General features: G+C 41.1%; 1 protein-coding gene across 5 annotated transcripts in view; it reads right to left on the bottom strand.

The window, feature by feature from the left end:
• Positions 1–16,155, bottom strand: part of SGMS1 (sphingomyelin synthase 1) — a 309,219-nt gene that overhangs the window by 81,268 nt on the left and 211,796 nt on the right. Inside the window, exon 1 of one of the 5 annotated variants that reach the window (XM_056120605.1) lies at positions 9,301–9,318. The exons of the other annotated variants lie outside the window; for them this stretch is intronic. The gene's annotated coding sequence lies outside the window, so the exon portion shown is untranslated. Of the gene's footprint in view, positions 1–9,300; positions 9,319–16,155 lie in introns of those variants that run through there. 5 annotated transcript variants of the gene reach the window in all.

Below are 16,155 nucleotides of genomic sequence, written 5' to 3'. Positions count from 1 at the left end.
GTTGCAGCTTACATCTCATGCTTTCAGTGGTGTTGGGTCTGTGTTTTGTATATATGGCTATACCACTCTCCCATATGACCGTTATAACTGAAGCCCTGATCCCTTCCATCACTTCCTATTCTCTTCTTCCCCTCTTGATTTCTTTCCTTCTCTGTCCTTCTCCTCTGAACGCTGGGGTCAAGGGTGATAGAGACACCCCCCTTTCCTATACTACACTTCCTCACCCAGTATTCTAACTACCACAGATAAGTGAGATCATTCTATGTCTGTCTGTCTTCTTCTGGCTTATTTCACTCAACATGGTATCTTCCAGTTCCAACCACATTGCAGCAAATTGCTTGATTTTATCATTCTTTGCAGCTGCATAACATCCCATTGTGTAGATATACCACATCTCCATAATCCATCCATCTGTCACTGGACATCTAGGTTGACTCCATATCTCAGCGATTATACCGAATGCAGTAATGAATAACTGTGCATATGTCCTTCTGAAAGAGTGTTTTTATGTCCTGGGGTAAATGTCCAAAAGTGGAATTGTTGGGTCACATGGCAGTTCAGTTGTAAGGTTACTGAGAACTCTTCACATTATTTTCCACAGGGGCTTAACCAGACAACATTCCCACCAGCAGTGGGTGAGAGTTCTTTTTTCACCACCAACCTGCCAACACAGACTGTTCCTACTATTTTTGATATGTGCCATTCTCACTGGTGTGATGGTATCTCATTGTAGTTTTGATTTGGATTTCTCAGATGATGAGCGATGCTGAGCATTTTTTCATGTGCTTCCTGGCCATCCACCTATCTATCTCTAAGAAGTGTCTATTCATTTCCTCTCCCTATTTGTTTTGTAAGATTTCTGAAGCGTTTTTGTTGATCTTTGTGAATACTTTATATACTCTGGATAAACCTTCATCTGATGCATTGAATACAAATATTTTTCCCCATGTAGTTAGCTGTCTTTTGGTTTTAGTCCATATTTCTTTTGCCATGCAGAAACTCTTTAGTTTATGTAGACCCATTTCTTTGTTTTTGATTTGTTGTCTTTGTCAGAGGTATCAGTCACTGAAGTCATCTTTGAGGTTCAAATCTTAAAGTGTTCCGCCTACATTTTCCTCAGTGTACTTTATAACTTCTAGTAGGATATCAAGTACTTTGATACACTCTGAGTTGGCTTTTAAGGTGTAAAATATTGATCTGGCTTTAAATTCTTTTTCTTTTTTTCTTTTTTTGCTTTTTGCTTTTTGGGTCACATCTGGCGATGCACAGGGGTTACTCCTAGCTCTGCACTCAGGAGTTACTCCTGGTGGTGCTCAGGGGACCATATGGGATGCTGGGAATCGAACCCGGGTTGGCTACGTACAAGGCAAACGCCCTACCCGCTGTGCTATCTCTCCAGCCCTTGGCTTTAATTTCTTACATGAGTTATCCAATTTTCCCAGCACCATTTGTTGAAAGGCTATCTTTACTCCATTTCATGTCCTCAGCTTCCTTATGGAAAATTAACTGTCCATAAATGTTTTTTTGTCATTGAGAATTCAATTCTGATTCACTGATCAGAGAACTTATCTTTATTCCAGTACCATGTAGCTTTGATAACTAGGCTTTGTAGTGTCTCCCAATTTCTTATTTTCAGTATGCTTTAGCTATTTGTGGTCTTTTCTGATGCCACACAAATTTTATTATTTACATTTCTAGATCCTGGAAGAATGTCATCTGAATTTGGATAGGGAGAGCACTGAATCTATATAACCACTTAGGTAAGAGAGTCATTTTAATAATATCGATTCTTCCAATCCATGAGAAAGGGATGTTTTTCCATTTCCTAAGGTCTTATTTTATCTTTTTCTTAAGTGATTTGAAGTTATCATGGTATAGCTCTCTCACACCTTTGATTAACCTAGATACTTGAAGTTTTTGGATACAGTTTTAAGTGGGATAGACTCCTTGACTCTTTCCCCTTTGTTTCATTCTTTGAATAGATATGACTGATATTTGTATATTGACTTTGCAGCAGGCCACTTTGCTATATAGGTTTTCCAAGTCCTAAGTTGATGTCAAAGTCCTAAGCTGATCTAGGTCCTGTTCTCTCAAATCACACAGCAACTTATTGTGTGTGATTAGCACCTCCCAAACACCTATGAGTTATAGTTATGAATTGTATATTGAGTGTTTGTAATCTGGGATGCAATTCATATTGGAAACATTAAGTTAAAAAAAGTTGATGGTGATCCATGAGATACCACTGATAAATAACTCCCTAAAACCATAAGGGAGATGATTTAAAGGGCTAAAACATACCTTGCATGTGGATGCCTTAGGCTCACCCTCTGGCACAGACTGGTCTGAAGTGGTCCTGAGAATCTCAGGTGTAACCCATGTGCACAAAATGTGCCCTAACCCACTGTGCCATCTTTCCATCCAAAACTTCTATTTTTGTTTCTTAGTTTGAACACACTGTGTGCTGCTCAGAGCTTACTTCTGGCTCTTTACTCAGGGATCACTCCTGGAAGAGCTCAGGGGGACATATGCAGTGCTAGAGATTGAACAGGGTCAGTAGCACACAAGGCAAGCACTGACTGCCTGTACTGTTTCTCTAGCCGTAGGATTTTTATTTTTTAAAGAAGCTGAGAGAGAACTGGAAAATAACCAATAAGACTGACTCTTTCATATGAGAAGAAATGGTGCATTAACTATATTATAAGGTATTTATTAGCATACTAAAGTCCAAAAGAAGGAATTCTTTTAATGTTAATTAAAATTAAAATTCTTTTAATGTTAATTTTCTCTTTCTCAAGGGGGGAAATTGGCCGTGGTTTGCTATTTGTCAGATTGAAAGTCAGCTAGCTATAGCTCTCCTTTCTCTCCTCTCCTTTGCTTTTGTTTCAAGATTGACTCCTTATATTTAAGAACTAACTGAAGTCAATCATACATAGTATTTCCTGTACACTTCAATACCTTCACATTGTCGTGTGTGTTTGTGTGTGTGTGTGCGTGCGCACACACGCACGCACATGTGTGTGTTTCATATTTCAAGATCCTTATATGGGAAAGCAGTAGTGTAAACAGGCTTTGAGGATGATTTAGATATTGTGCTGGGAACCTGCAGAGGACCCTACCCTGAGCAAGACCTTCTCTAGGTGTGCAGTGAACCAGCTTCTCAAGAATAGCAATCTGTTGTTTGCAAAGAGATTCCAGCTTGACTTCCTAAAGATGACAGCTTCATCACATTAGATGAATCAGATTCGCTCTGAGAGATGAGGTTGAGACTTCTGATGGACTAAGATAACTGTGGGTTTTGTTCTGGTCTCTATTCTTAATCTAAATTACATTAATTGAAGAAATATAATAAAGTAAATCAACATTTTGGGTACCTCGCATATTTCAAGTACTCAAGAAGGTGAAGTATGTGAGAAATCCTGGCAGTGTTCTAAAGACTATTGCTACACACTTGACTCAGACCTCTAGTGTACAAAGTATACACCCAGCCACCAAGTCATCTCCATACCTCATGCCCTTTTGGGGTGTCAGATGGCATTAATTTTTCACCAGAACTGGTCTTTAGAATACTGCCAGAAGGACCCCTAGACACCACCAGGTATGACTCCAAAACAAAACAAAATGAAACAGAATGCCTTTAGGGGACGGACATTGGATGTGGGACCATAGACTACTAAAAGCAGCAATGATTATTAGCACATACAGTGCTCACAGTGCTCACAGTGCTCTAAGGCTTTTGCAACTCTGAGGCCCACACCCATCTGTGCTCAGAGCTTACTCCAGGCTGAGCTCAGAGGTCACTCTTGATGGTACTTGGAGGACCATATGGGATGCCTGGAATCAAACCCAGCTCTGTTGCAAGCAAGGCAAGCACACTGCCCATGGCGCTATCATGTTGGCCCAGTTACCATTAGTTTTATATATAAGAAAAATTCGCTTGGGAAAGTCATTAACTTTCTAAGTCCAAATGCAGTTACAATCTAGTCCTTTCTCCTTTATTACTCGTTTGCATTTAGACTAACCTTCCTCTCTTTGGCTTCAGTGTCTCTCACTCCTCGGTCTGCAGTTTTTCACATACTCTTATCTCTTTACTAGGTAGGTGAGCATAGATATTTGAGAAGAGACTGGCAAGTGGGAGCGGACCTTCGCCTGGCTTTGTTCATTTCTGCCCCCTGATCGTCCTCACCCTTGAGTATACAGAGGTTGTAAATGTGCAGGAAAGGGCAAAGGCAGCATATACACTGACAGCCGGAGGACTGCAACTGAGGCCCCCATTCAGCAAAGGTACGGAATATGTGGACTTCATCGGTTATGACCCCCGAGAGTGGGGGTGACACTGCATTAAGGTGTACTTTCCTCCTTTCATTTTTAAGTTCTTTGTCAGGATAAGAAGTAAATACAGTGGGAAGGTCCAGCCAGATTGGGGCTTAGTTCCTTGGGGAAAGTCTTGTCAAGAAGAACTGGGACCTACGCTTAAATCAGTTAAGTTGGAAATAGCAAAAAGGACCCATGCCCCCTATAAACATTTTACTAAACTAGAAATGCCAGTCTTTAAAAGTGCTCTTCTTTTTATTCATGTAGTGTCAAGGGTGTGAATATGATTCATCCTCTGGTATGTATTTCATATTATGTTTTCAGTGCAAACCACACTCATGACACTATCAGTGTCTTAAGGTTGGTTATTTTGGGGGGTGTTGCCAAGTGATGCTCAAGGGTCCCAGGGCCACTCTGGGTAAACTTGTCTAACCAGGCCGGGAAGGTCAATATGAAGACCTGAGGATGTGGTACTGTGAAGAGTCTGTGGTACTGGGGCCCCCCAGGGCCTCTACAGTAGTGCTCCAGAGCCTCTGGCACTGAACTCAGCAGTGCTTATGGTTCCGGGATCAAACAGGATGAGATGCGTGCAAGTCCATTGCCTTGCTCCTGTGTTTTTTTGTCCAGTCCACATCTTTATTTCTTTAAAGTAGTGTCCAAACACCAAAGCTTTCATTTTTTAAAAAAAATATTCGTCATGAAGCAAGATAGTTCTTTTCAGTGAAACTTGCTTAGAAAGATTTGGGAAATAGGCATGTGTCCAGGAGAGAGCAGGGACTTCTCAGAGTTGAAAAAGCAAGCAAAGAGACAGAGGTAAACTAGCAAGATATGAGTTCAAAGGAGAACTGAGCTTGATGAGCAAGCCAACACCAAAACTTTCAAAGGAGCCTAACACTGAATCCACCTACATTTTTTGTTTGTTTTTGTTTGGAGGCCGTACCCACTGGTGCTCAGGGATCACTCCTAGTTGTGATCATATGTGGTACCATTGATCAAACTGGAGTCAACTGCTTGCAAGGCAGGTGTTACAGCCCCAGTAATATTTCTCTGGCCTCAACAGCTCACTTTCTTTCCAGACTCAAATTTCATTAATTATATAATGTTTATTTTGATTATATGATAACAAAACAAGCTCAACCTGTATAAGCAGGTAGAGGCAGATATAACTGAGTTTCAGTAATCATTGCCCATAAAGCAGTGATAAGAGTTATCAGACATTTTAGCTGGTTTCAGGGGCAGTGAGCAGTTGCTTACCTTTCCACATTTTAGTAGGCTGTGGTGGAGTTATTAACCAGACCAAGATTTGTTCAGAGATTGGTAGCAGTGACATGTGTTGGTATACCTACTCAATACTCCTTAATAAGATGAACCAGTGGAGATCAATGACAAAAGAGAAAATGATATGTTAAGATCATTTTATGGCACACAAAGAAGTACAGGATATGCTCAGAGAAAAAGTACCTGGCAGAACAATAACCATTATGTGTGGGTGCATGTACAAATGCTTGCATGCAGATAAATACCATTTTTTTTATTATGCTTAACTCTTGAAAGTAAAAATGGAGAGAGCAGACTTTTTAGCAATTTTCAAAGGTGAATTTGGAAGTACATGGAACAAAGTGCTCAGAATGATGGCCCCATTAATTGATAGCATTTATGTCTTACAATGATCTTTTAAACTGTCTCTATTTTTCTAATGGAGACAAACAGAAGCAGAGTGGTCAGAAGATGATTCAGAGTTGAATCCTGGCTATTCTGTTTATTTGCTATGACATCTTGATGAAATTAGTCGACAATTCTCTGCTGAAGCTCCTTGCCTCTATAAACTGAACTAATCACAGCGCCAACACCAGAGCTTCTGTATGTATACCATATAAAAGGCGCTTAGAACAAAGCCTAGCACATAGTATGTAGGCTTCTTCCATAGCCATCAATCAGCATGTTTACCAACTCCTTATTTGGAAGGTGAAAACATGAGTTGACTTTTACTTTGTGTGTGTGTGTGTGGGGGGGGGGGGGTAGGGGAAAGAAGGATGAAACCACAAGCAGTGACTTTTTTTTCATCTTCAGCTCACGCAGTATCAGAAATGGGCGCAAAATGTATAAAGCACTAATTAAAGTCGGACAGTTTCAGAATCTGTCTTAGGACCAACACTGATGTAACCAACCTCCCTGTGGGCCACACCAAGGCCAGAGGGTACCTGGGCGAGAAGCTCCCAAGTGCCCTGGCAAGTGTTGTGACCAACTTGTAATGCGGTCGCCGCCAGGGCAACCAAGCTGCTTCTCGGTGATAATTAGTGTGTGTGACCAGACCAATGGCAGAGGGCTCTCGAAATGCAAATGCTCCCATATAAACACTTAGGCCTAATAATTGACCTCAATGGGACTTGTGGGCTCATCCTGAGACATACAATATAAACTTGGGTCAATTATCTGACACTTGAGCCATCAACGGGAAAAGTCACTTATTGTCACTTCTAAACACCTGGCTCAAAACTGGGCATTTCTGATAAAACAAAAACCAAAAATCCTTAAGTTCTAAACTAGTCTCATTCTGCATACCTTTTTAAAGCTGCACTTCAAATAGGAGTGGCCTTTAAGATCTTCACCAACATCCACACCCTCCATCTGCACAATACTGGAAATCCTAAAGGAAAGACACTGAACATTTCTTGAGTGACTACTAGCTATCAGTTCTCTCAAAACTCTCCACAGCAAGTATTTCAATCTCTGCTCTTACATAGAAAAAAAAAACCGGAGCTCAGAGAAAGCAGTATTCCTAACCTTGTTGTTAGTTTTTTGGTTTTTTTTTTTTTTTGCTTTTTCAGTCACACCTGGCTCATGCAATCAGGAATTACTCTTGGCAGTGCTCGGGGGACCATGTGGTATGCTGCGAATCGAACCCAGGTGTGCTGCGTGCAAAGCAAAAGCCTTACCCACTGTGCTATTGCTCCAGCTGCCTAGTATTCTTAACCATGAGCAGTATTCCTAATCATGAGTTGATAGCACTGAAAATCCAGTGCAGAAATGTCCATTTCTAAAACCTCCAATTTCTTAGTTAGTGTAAATGCCATTGGTTTCATCCTCCATAAATCCATACTACTTGTACCAATTGTAAAGCAAATATTTTTTACCACTTAGCTAAAGCTATTCTGTGGAGGCCCCTGAAATTTTGGGGAAGTCTATATTTTTAATAGAGATCAAAGTTTAAATTAGCATTTTATTTTTCATTTGCTTTGTTTCTCCAAGGCAGACTTCGTTTTAACTTTGAACCAAGGTTTCACCATGAATGCTCACTGAGCAGAATAAACCACAGACATCCCAGCTTTCAGAAACTATTTTCTCAAAGTACATTCCATTTACCTTATTCATTTATCCTGTTGTTTAAAATGCCAAAGACAAATTCACAAATAAATTTCTGCCAGCCCTATTGAAACAACTTAATTTATAACCTAAAGTTAATGATGTAAGGTGGATAAAGTGGCAAGAAAAAGATAACAAAAACTTGTGCCCAAGAAAGTATTTATGAGCTTTCCTTAGACTTAGAGAGTTCTTAGCATCTCCTTTATTTTCATTTCAGTACACTGTCTGGAAAAGAAAGTTGTCACTGCCAAACTAATTTGTCCAGTTAAGAATAATTAATGACACCATTCATCAATTATTTCATTAATCTGCACGGAAAAGGATGCTTCCTAACTGCCATGATCATTCAAAATGATAATAGCTGGCTCTCTGATATTCTGATGTCAAATTATTTTTGTATTGAATAATAATAGAAGTCAAAGCTTACCATTAGCTTTCTCAAAAATAAATGTTTATTCCTACTGTAGGCTTTTATTTCAGCAAAGTAAAATTAATGGAGCCAATTAAACTATGATGAGTAAACAAAGCCCTTACACATCTTTTCTCAATTTCAAATGGCATGGAAAGAGGATATGACCCAACTGAAAATGATGATTTATTGATTTTTTTTAGGTAGCAACACTGCGTCAAATCAAGAAAAAACTGTGCTATAGCATTTTCTGATATAGGAAACCGATAAAAAAAAAAGCTTTTAAGTGTATATGTAACTATAGAGAGATATTATTTGAATTGTCAGGATATCCTTTAAATCATCTCCAGCGATATGTAATCAAATAAAAAACTGACCAGATATTTTTCCTTGGTTTCACATTAACAAAGCATTTTAAAAGTATGTAACAACTTTTATATACTTACTTTTAAACCAGTCTTCCATTTTAAATGTTCAAAGGACACCCAAGAATAGTTGAGATAAGTACTAGGAGGTCTGCTCCGTGGCTTGGAAGCCGGCACCACATGCTGGAGGAAAAGGCAGCTCAGATAGAGAAGGGAACACCAAGTAAAGGATGTCTGGAGGACTTGCTCGGGATGCGAGATGCGTGCTGTGAGTAGACTGTAGACCGAACATGATGGCCACTCAATACCTCTATTGCAAACCACAACACCATAAAGGAAAGAGAGATCAAAAGGGAATGCCCTGCCACAGAGGCAGGGTGGGGTGGGGGGGGGGACTGGGTGGAGGGTGGGAGGGCTACTGGGATCATTGGTGCTGGAGAATGGGCACTGCTGGAAGGATGGGTACTTGATCATTGTATGACTGAAACCCAAGCATGAAAGTTTCTAAGTCTACAACTGTACCTCATGGTGTTTCACTAATAATAATAAAAAAGAAAGAAAAAGAAAAAAATGTTCAAAGGAGTTTTATCCTTAAAAAAAATGGAAGAAAAGTCTAGCCATTATTTTAAAATTGGATTTTTAAAACATAGTTTTAATAAGTCTATTCCCAGGTGTTCAGCTATGATTATCTTTAAACTGTCCTTATTTTGGAGGGGGCCACACCTAACAATGCTCAGGGATTATTCCTGGTTCTGCACTTAAGGCTCACTCCTGGCAGTGCCTGGGGGAACCACATGGGGTTCCTGGGGATCCAAACCAGGTCAGAAGCATGCAAGGCAAGAGCCTTACCTGCTGTACCAACTTCCCAGCCCTGACTGTCCATGCTTGACAGGTTAATATCTGAACATAAAAATGGAGGAGCTTTCACTTAACATTTGGAACCAGAGCACCATTTCCACGTTCAATATTCTGTTCATTTTATCATATGATAAATTATATACATTATGATCTTATAATTACCACAGCTAATGGAATAGGGTTATATTCCTACTAGAAATCAAGGTGTTCCAGCCTTTCAAGATATGTCAACAATTCAAGATGAAGTTCCTTATTCCTCCTCATTCTTCCTCTGGCACTTTTTACTCTACTTGTCTCCAGCTTTAATTGTTACTGTTGGGTGCTCTGAATACAGAAGTAAGCATTGTCAGTATGATTTTCAGCTCCTATGAGTGATCTTGTCAGGTGACTCAGTTTTGGTGTTTATAGATATGGCTGTTCCGATGTTCTTAAAAACCCAATAAATTGTTTATTCATGAAAAGGTAGACTGCAATAACTTCAATTCTTTTCTCCCAAATACCTGGTAGTTAGTAAAATAGCCAGGAAAAGAAAAACTTGAAAATTAAATTAAATATTGCACATATATATATTATTACATGCAATAAAATCTTTTACATATTAAAGTGCACAGGAAAGATTTGTAGGAAAGATTTGTGTGTGTTAATAATAAAGATCTCTAAAAATATAACAGAGCAAAATAGATTAGGATATGTGCCAAAAAACATATATTCTTGGAGGCTTTTACTTCTCTGTTTTTTTTTTTTTAGATACCATTTGTATGTTAACCACACAAGCAGTTTCAGAACGTATTTTCAGTGTCACCATAGATTACCTGAATATTACAGCCATGAACGTTTCTTTCCCCTCTCTTTTATTTAATTGATGTTCTTTTCATCCATTGGCACCCTTCCACTCCTCCTTATTTTTGTCAAAAGGACAAACTACGGGGTCACAACCAGCCTGAAAAGTGAGTTCTTAGGAGAACTGGGCTAGCCCAGAGACTGTTTTTATTGGACCCTGAAGAATTCCCCTACAAGGCCGATTCCTGCTACCCTACCTCCAGGTCTGCCAGTCCCCACTCAATTCTTATTCCCAATGCTGCACACCTTCTTTACTTTCTCTGCTACCTCCAGAACACTGGTATTGACCTTTGCAATTTGACGGTCACACATACTTTCTTTAAAAACTACGAAAAGTATGTAAAACAACAACAACAACAACAAACCCTTCCTTGGCTGGAGTGTGCATTCCTCTCACCACAGTTCAAATCCCTAGCACCACAGACAGTGTAGTGTCAGGGTTGCCTCCTGAGCACAGAGCCAGGCATAGCATTTGAGCACAACCAGGTGTGGCCCCCAACTAAATAAAATTTTAAAAAGAAAGAAAGAAAGAAAGAAAGAAAGAAAGAAACTTCCTAACAAAGCACTCTGAAGAGTTTTCAAACAGCTCATTAAAAACTAAAAAAGTGTGCCCGCCACATTACAGGAGCCCAAGAAAACAAATGTGTATAGCACAATCCCTATGCACAGAGACTTTTCAGTCTATCCCAGGAAAGAAAAATGGTTGATGAGATTTTTTTCTTTCTTCTTTTAAACAGGTTTTATTTGGAAGTGTTTTGAGGAAGGGGAGGAAGGGAGAGAAAGAGGGAAAGAGAAACGTGCTTAAGAGAGAACGTGGAGCATTTTCTCATGTGCCTTTTAGCTGAAAGTAGACTATAGACCAAAATGATTGTCAGCCATTGCCTCTTTTGCAAACCACAACACCCAATAAAAGAGAAGAGAGCAAAAGGTAATGAATGCCCTGCCACATGAGGGGCCAGGTGGGGGAGGATGGGTTGGAGGGGTGGGAGGGATACTGGGACTCGTGGTGGTGGGAAATGGGCACTGGTGGAGGGAAGGGTATTTGATCATTGTATAATTGACACCCAGCACAAAAATTTGTAAGTCTACAACTGTACCTCATGATGTCTCACTAATAAAAAATTTCCAAAAATAAAATAAAATAAAAAATAAAGAAGCTTTGGTACATCTAAAAAGAGAGAGAGAGAGAGAGAGAGAGAGAGAGAGAGAGAGAGAGAGAGAGAGAGAGAGAACATGGGCTTCTCCAAAGGAGAGGAAGCCCCAGGGTACATCCTAGCATTGAAGCATGAAGGTCTGAAAGTACACGTCTCCAGAGGGAAGACACGGACAACGTACGAGCTTCCAGCAGCAACACATACCCCTTCATGCAATCTTCTACGTAACGAAGGAAGAAATGCTCGATTCCGCATGTCCGAGGGAGTCAAAGCCACTGGGAGCTTGCCTTGCATATCAGAGGTGCTCAGTTCACCAGCTGTGCTGTGCTCTGCTTGTTAGCTCACAGAACTCTCCCTCCGCCCAGGTGTCACTTTCATGATGACCACTGGATTCAGTCGATCAGAAATACTGGCGGAAGATCGCAGGGGACTCTGGGCATGGAGGTGGGGGGGGGGGCGCGCATGGAAGGGGGCGGATGTGAAGGAGGTGGGTGGGAGGACGAAGCTGCTGCCTCTCAGCTGCCATCTCGGGATGTCCTTTGTGGTCTCTGCTCTACCTGATCCTGAGCGCCACAGCCGCCACCTCCTGTCCCTCCCGTCCAGGGCTGCTCACTCTTTCCTGTGGGGCTAAACTCTGGAGACCCCTCTGCACCTCACACGTGGAAGCCACATGAAAGTGGCCTCAGAAATTCCTTCTGTGGTAAACAAAAGTGGATTCTGCTTTTCCACTCAGGCCCTGACGAAGCAGCCACCCTTCTTGCTGCGCACACACGTGCGGATGATTCACTCTGGCTACTCTCCACAGCCAACGCTTGGATTCTCTTTGAGTCCAAGGCACAACTTGAGGGAGGAAACCCAAAATTGTCAATACTAAGCCTTCCAAAGGCCCAAAAGGGCCAATATAAAACCCCACAAATGCTTTCACTTATACAAGAATTCCTTGAAAATGGATACAGTGCCCTGATAGTTGTTTGTTCAAAAGGCCAAATCATTTCTATCTAAAGACATGATGGAAAGATTCTGTAGTGATAGTATAGCGGGTAGGACGTTTGCCTTGCGCGAGGCAGACCTGGGTTTGATTCCTCCGCCCCTTTCGAGAGCCCCACAAGCTACCGGGAGTATTCCTCCTACACGGCAAAGCCTGGCAGGCTACCCATGACATATTCAATATGCCAAAAACAGTAACAAGTCTCACAATGGAGATGTTACTGGTGTCCGCTTGAGAAAATCCACGAACAATGGAAGGACAGTGCTACAGTGTTACTTTGCCCAGCACATTAGCCACTAAGAATAGATGGCTAATGCCTATTGAATACTTTGACTGTGGCAGTACAATCAAAAACAGAATCTCTAATTTTATTTAAAAATCTAATTAATTTTAACAGCTGCCAAGGGACAGTAGTGGAGCAGTATTGGCACTCTGATGGTAGGCACTGCTCAGTATCATTGTACCACTGTCACTGTCCTCCTGTTGTTCACCGATTTGCTCGAGCAGGCCTAGTCACGTCTCCATTGTGAGACTTGTTGTTACTGTGTTTGGCATATCAAATGCGTCACAGGGAGCTTGCTAGGCTTTGCCGTGGGGGCGAGATACCCTTGGTAGCTTGCCAGGCTCTGGGAGAGGGACGGAGCAATCGAACTCCGGTCGGCCCGGCTGGCCGCGTGCAAGGCAAACGCCTACCTGCTGTGCTATCACTTCCTTTAGAACTTGTTTTTCCCTAATGAAAATTAAGAAATGTGGGAGTTTGGGCCATACCCATGGTCATTAGGGGCACTATGCTCAAAAGCGACTCCTGGCCAATGCAAGGCAAGCACCTGACCTCCTGTACTCTTTTTCTCCACTCCCCCAAAAACTTGCTAAGGCAAAAGACTTCTTGTTTGTTTGTTTTTGAAGTTTAAAAAAGACAAAACAAAATTAAGTTATGGATTAGTTAACTATCTGTTTGTGGTTAGAGGCTTCAACTCTGAATAGGAAAGGTCCAGCAAATGGTTATATCCATTGTGGAGAGGAACTTTCTGTGGGCATTTGTGTGTGTGCTCTCAGGAGGAATGGAAACGGAAGAGGAACAGAGGGGAACGAAGCTGAGTCCAGACCCAGTCCGACAAGGAGCTCTCTGTGGGCAGAGGTAAAATTAGAACTCTTGTTTTGCTTTCCCTATTCTTCAGTCTAGAGGGAATAATAAGTGCTAATCCCCCATTGAACTGTCTAGCCCACTCCACATTCTCTTTCCAGGATGATTCCCAGAGGGTCTTATTGGGACTATGTGGCTTTTATAAGACACACTTTTATCTGTCCCAGCACTGCTAAAACTAGGAAAGAATTCCCTGCAGTCTAGGCAGGCAATCACTAGTTTCGGGTTCAGGAAAATTTAATTTCGCATCTCTGACCTTTATATGGACATGACTAACAGAAATGATATCAGGCTCCTGATTCTCTAGAGAACTGCTCTGGGAAGTAAATGCTACGGATTTAAGGTGACTCTTACCAGCCACGAGGCTGACATTTACCAAAAAACTACTCAAAGGTAGAGAAAAAGGACAGTTCTTATGTAAATAGACTTTAAAGGCATCACAAATAAACTCAAATGACCAAGTGACTCGGGCCTAGTATCCTAAGAACTAAATAAAATCCATTAAATTTTACTCATAAATCCATTAGAATATTATCAACACTGAAATTCACGGAAAAGTTCTGCAAAACTATTGGTCACCAACGGCTTTGATCAGGGATTTTAACAGCATGATTTTTAAATCATGTCTGGTAACATATAGAATTTCAATAAGAATTACAGAATGTGCTAGCTAGAAGAGGGGGAATTAGCTTGCATTATAACTGTCTAGAGCAAAGTACTCTAGGTTATTCATGTTGACATGAGTCACTCAGAACGGATCACCACATTTCCAGCATGAATAAGCACTGTTACACTCATTTTCCTTCTCAATATTTTCTCAAAAGAAAGAAACTTGGTAAAGTGATGGGCATCACACTCTGACTGCACCAGTCACGTGGGAAGGAAGGGCACCAACAGTAAAGAAAAGCAGCACTGGGTAAGGTTTCCTGTGATCCCTGCAGTGTACTATTATTATCTCACCACAGTCCCAGGCTGGTCTCTTGTGTAAATTCATAGCTACAATGATCAGAAGAAGGTTCATGCACCCCCCCTCTTGGCGATTTACAACAAAAATGCCAGCCTGGGCAGAACATCACAACAGGTTGGAGCGCATGCTTTGTATGTGGGAGCCCTGCATGCGATTCTGCACACCACATGATTCCCTGAGCATTACCAGGAGCAAACCCTAACCAACAAACACGAAGCTGAGTACCCCCAGCACTGCCACATGTGACCCCCAACAACAACAACAACAACAACAACAAAATTACAATTCCAAATGTCTGCCTTGTTGTGGAAAACAGAAACTGATGTGTACATTTGATGCTGGACGTAGATATCTGCTAATCATGCGCTTCCCAAAAGCGTAATTCCCCAGGAGCCCAAATTATAATTAGAATGCAGAGTGGGCAGGGGCACAGATGTGTTTTGTGCCTTTGACACTGCATTGGGAGGCTCCACACTGTTAGTGAACAGGGAAAGAGCACTTTCTAGAGTCAGTGCAAATAGCGCAATTTCAGAAGCTGAGGACTCTGAACCACATGAAGATCTGATCATTCCACCCGTGAGCTGGGCACCTTTTCCTAGAGACACAAGCTGGCCTCTCAAACTGGTCTCCCATCCAGTCTCCAAGTTCCACATCTCTTCAAATCCCTTCTCAGATATCAGTATCTCTCAGGAGGTTATTGTTCTACCCAAAAAGCCTCTTAATTAATCTCTTTATCTTTACTGTGATTTGTTCATTACAACGGTCTTTTATAGTTTTGTTTTTTTCTTTTGGAATCTGGTCTTTTTCCAAAGTCAAAAAGGGAATGGGACAGAACTACTAACCCTCAGTTATGGTAGAAGCAAATAATTCCACTGGAAAATACTTTTTTTTTTTTGAAGGGGGGTCCAGAACTGGTGTGTGTGTGTGTGTGTGTGTGTGTGTGTGTGTGTGTGCGTGTGTGTGTGTGTGTGTGTGTGTGTGTGTGTGATTACACCTGGTAAAGCTCAAGGGAACAAGCAATTCCAGGGATTTAGAGAAACTGGCCACACGCAGGACAGCACTTCACCCCTATACCATCTCTCCAACCCATCAAATGAAGACTTAAGACATTAGAAATTTCTTTGGTAAATAACTGAATTAAATCATAGCATATATTTTAAGGTCTACTGAACAACTTATTAAATGCCAAGTTCAAACTTTTAAAAAATGCATCGAACTAGATCGCCGGTTAATATACTGTTCCACTCTCCTTACTACTACATCTGACATTTGGGTTTTTAGTACAAAACACTGGAGATTTTCATCAATATTCAGGCACATTTATGATACATAACCATCCTTTACATACAACTGCTTGTGGAATTCTTTAGTCTCATCCAATTGATAAGGATGAGTCGAAAGTAGAGACATTTCCTACCTAGTCTCGAGAGATGTGGACATCAGCCTCAAAAGTTGTGGTTGCTATTTTTAGTTTAACCTTAACCTAACTTACTGGCTGGGCTTGAAGATCAAACTCTTGCCTTTTGATCCTATAGAGATACACAATTCCACTTCGCTAATCCAGGATTTTTCAACAGAATCACTAGTTTTTGTCAATATTGCTTACCTAGCAACTTAATGGCACCTTGGGACCAGGAGTCTGGAACATCACCTTCTATTTCTGTCCATTTGGGAGAGTTAAGTAACCTTGAAGGTTAACTTAATGAAAACTTCGAAGCACTAACAGGGCAGAGTCTGTGTCATAAATTTCTCA

This window comes from Sorex fumeus, unplaced genomic scaffold (assembly GCF_029834395.1).
Source record: "Sorex fumeus unplaced genomic scaffold, SorFum_2.1 ptg000043l, whole genome shotgun sequence".
Classification (NCBI taxonomy): domain Eukaryota; kingdom Metazoa; phylum Chordata; class Mammalia; order Eulipotyphla; family Soricidae; genus Sorex; species Sorex fumeus.
Note: the sequence above shows the minus strand (reverse complement) of the source record. Positions and strands in the feature narration are given on the sequence as shown.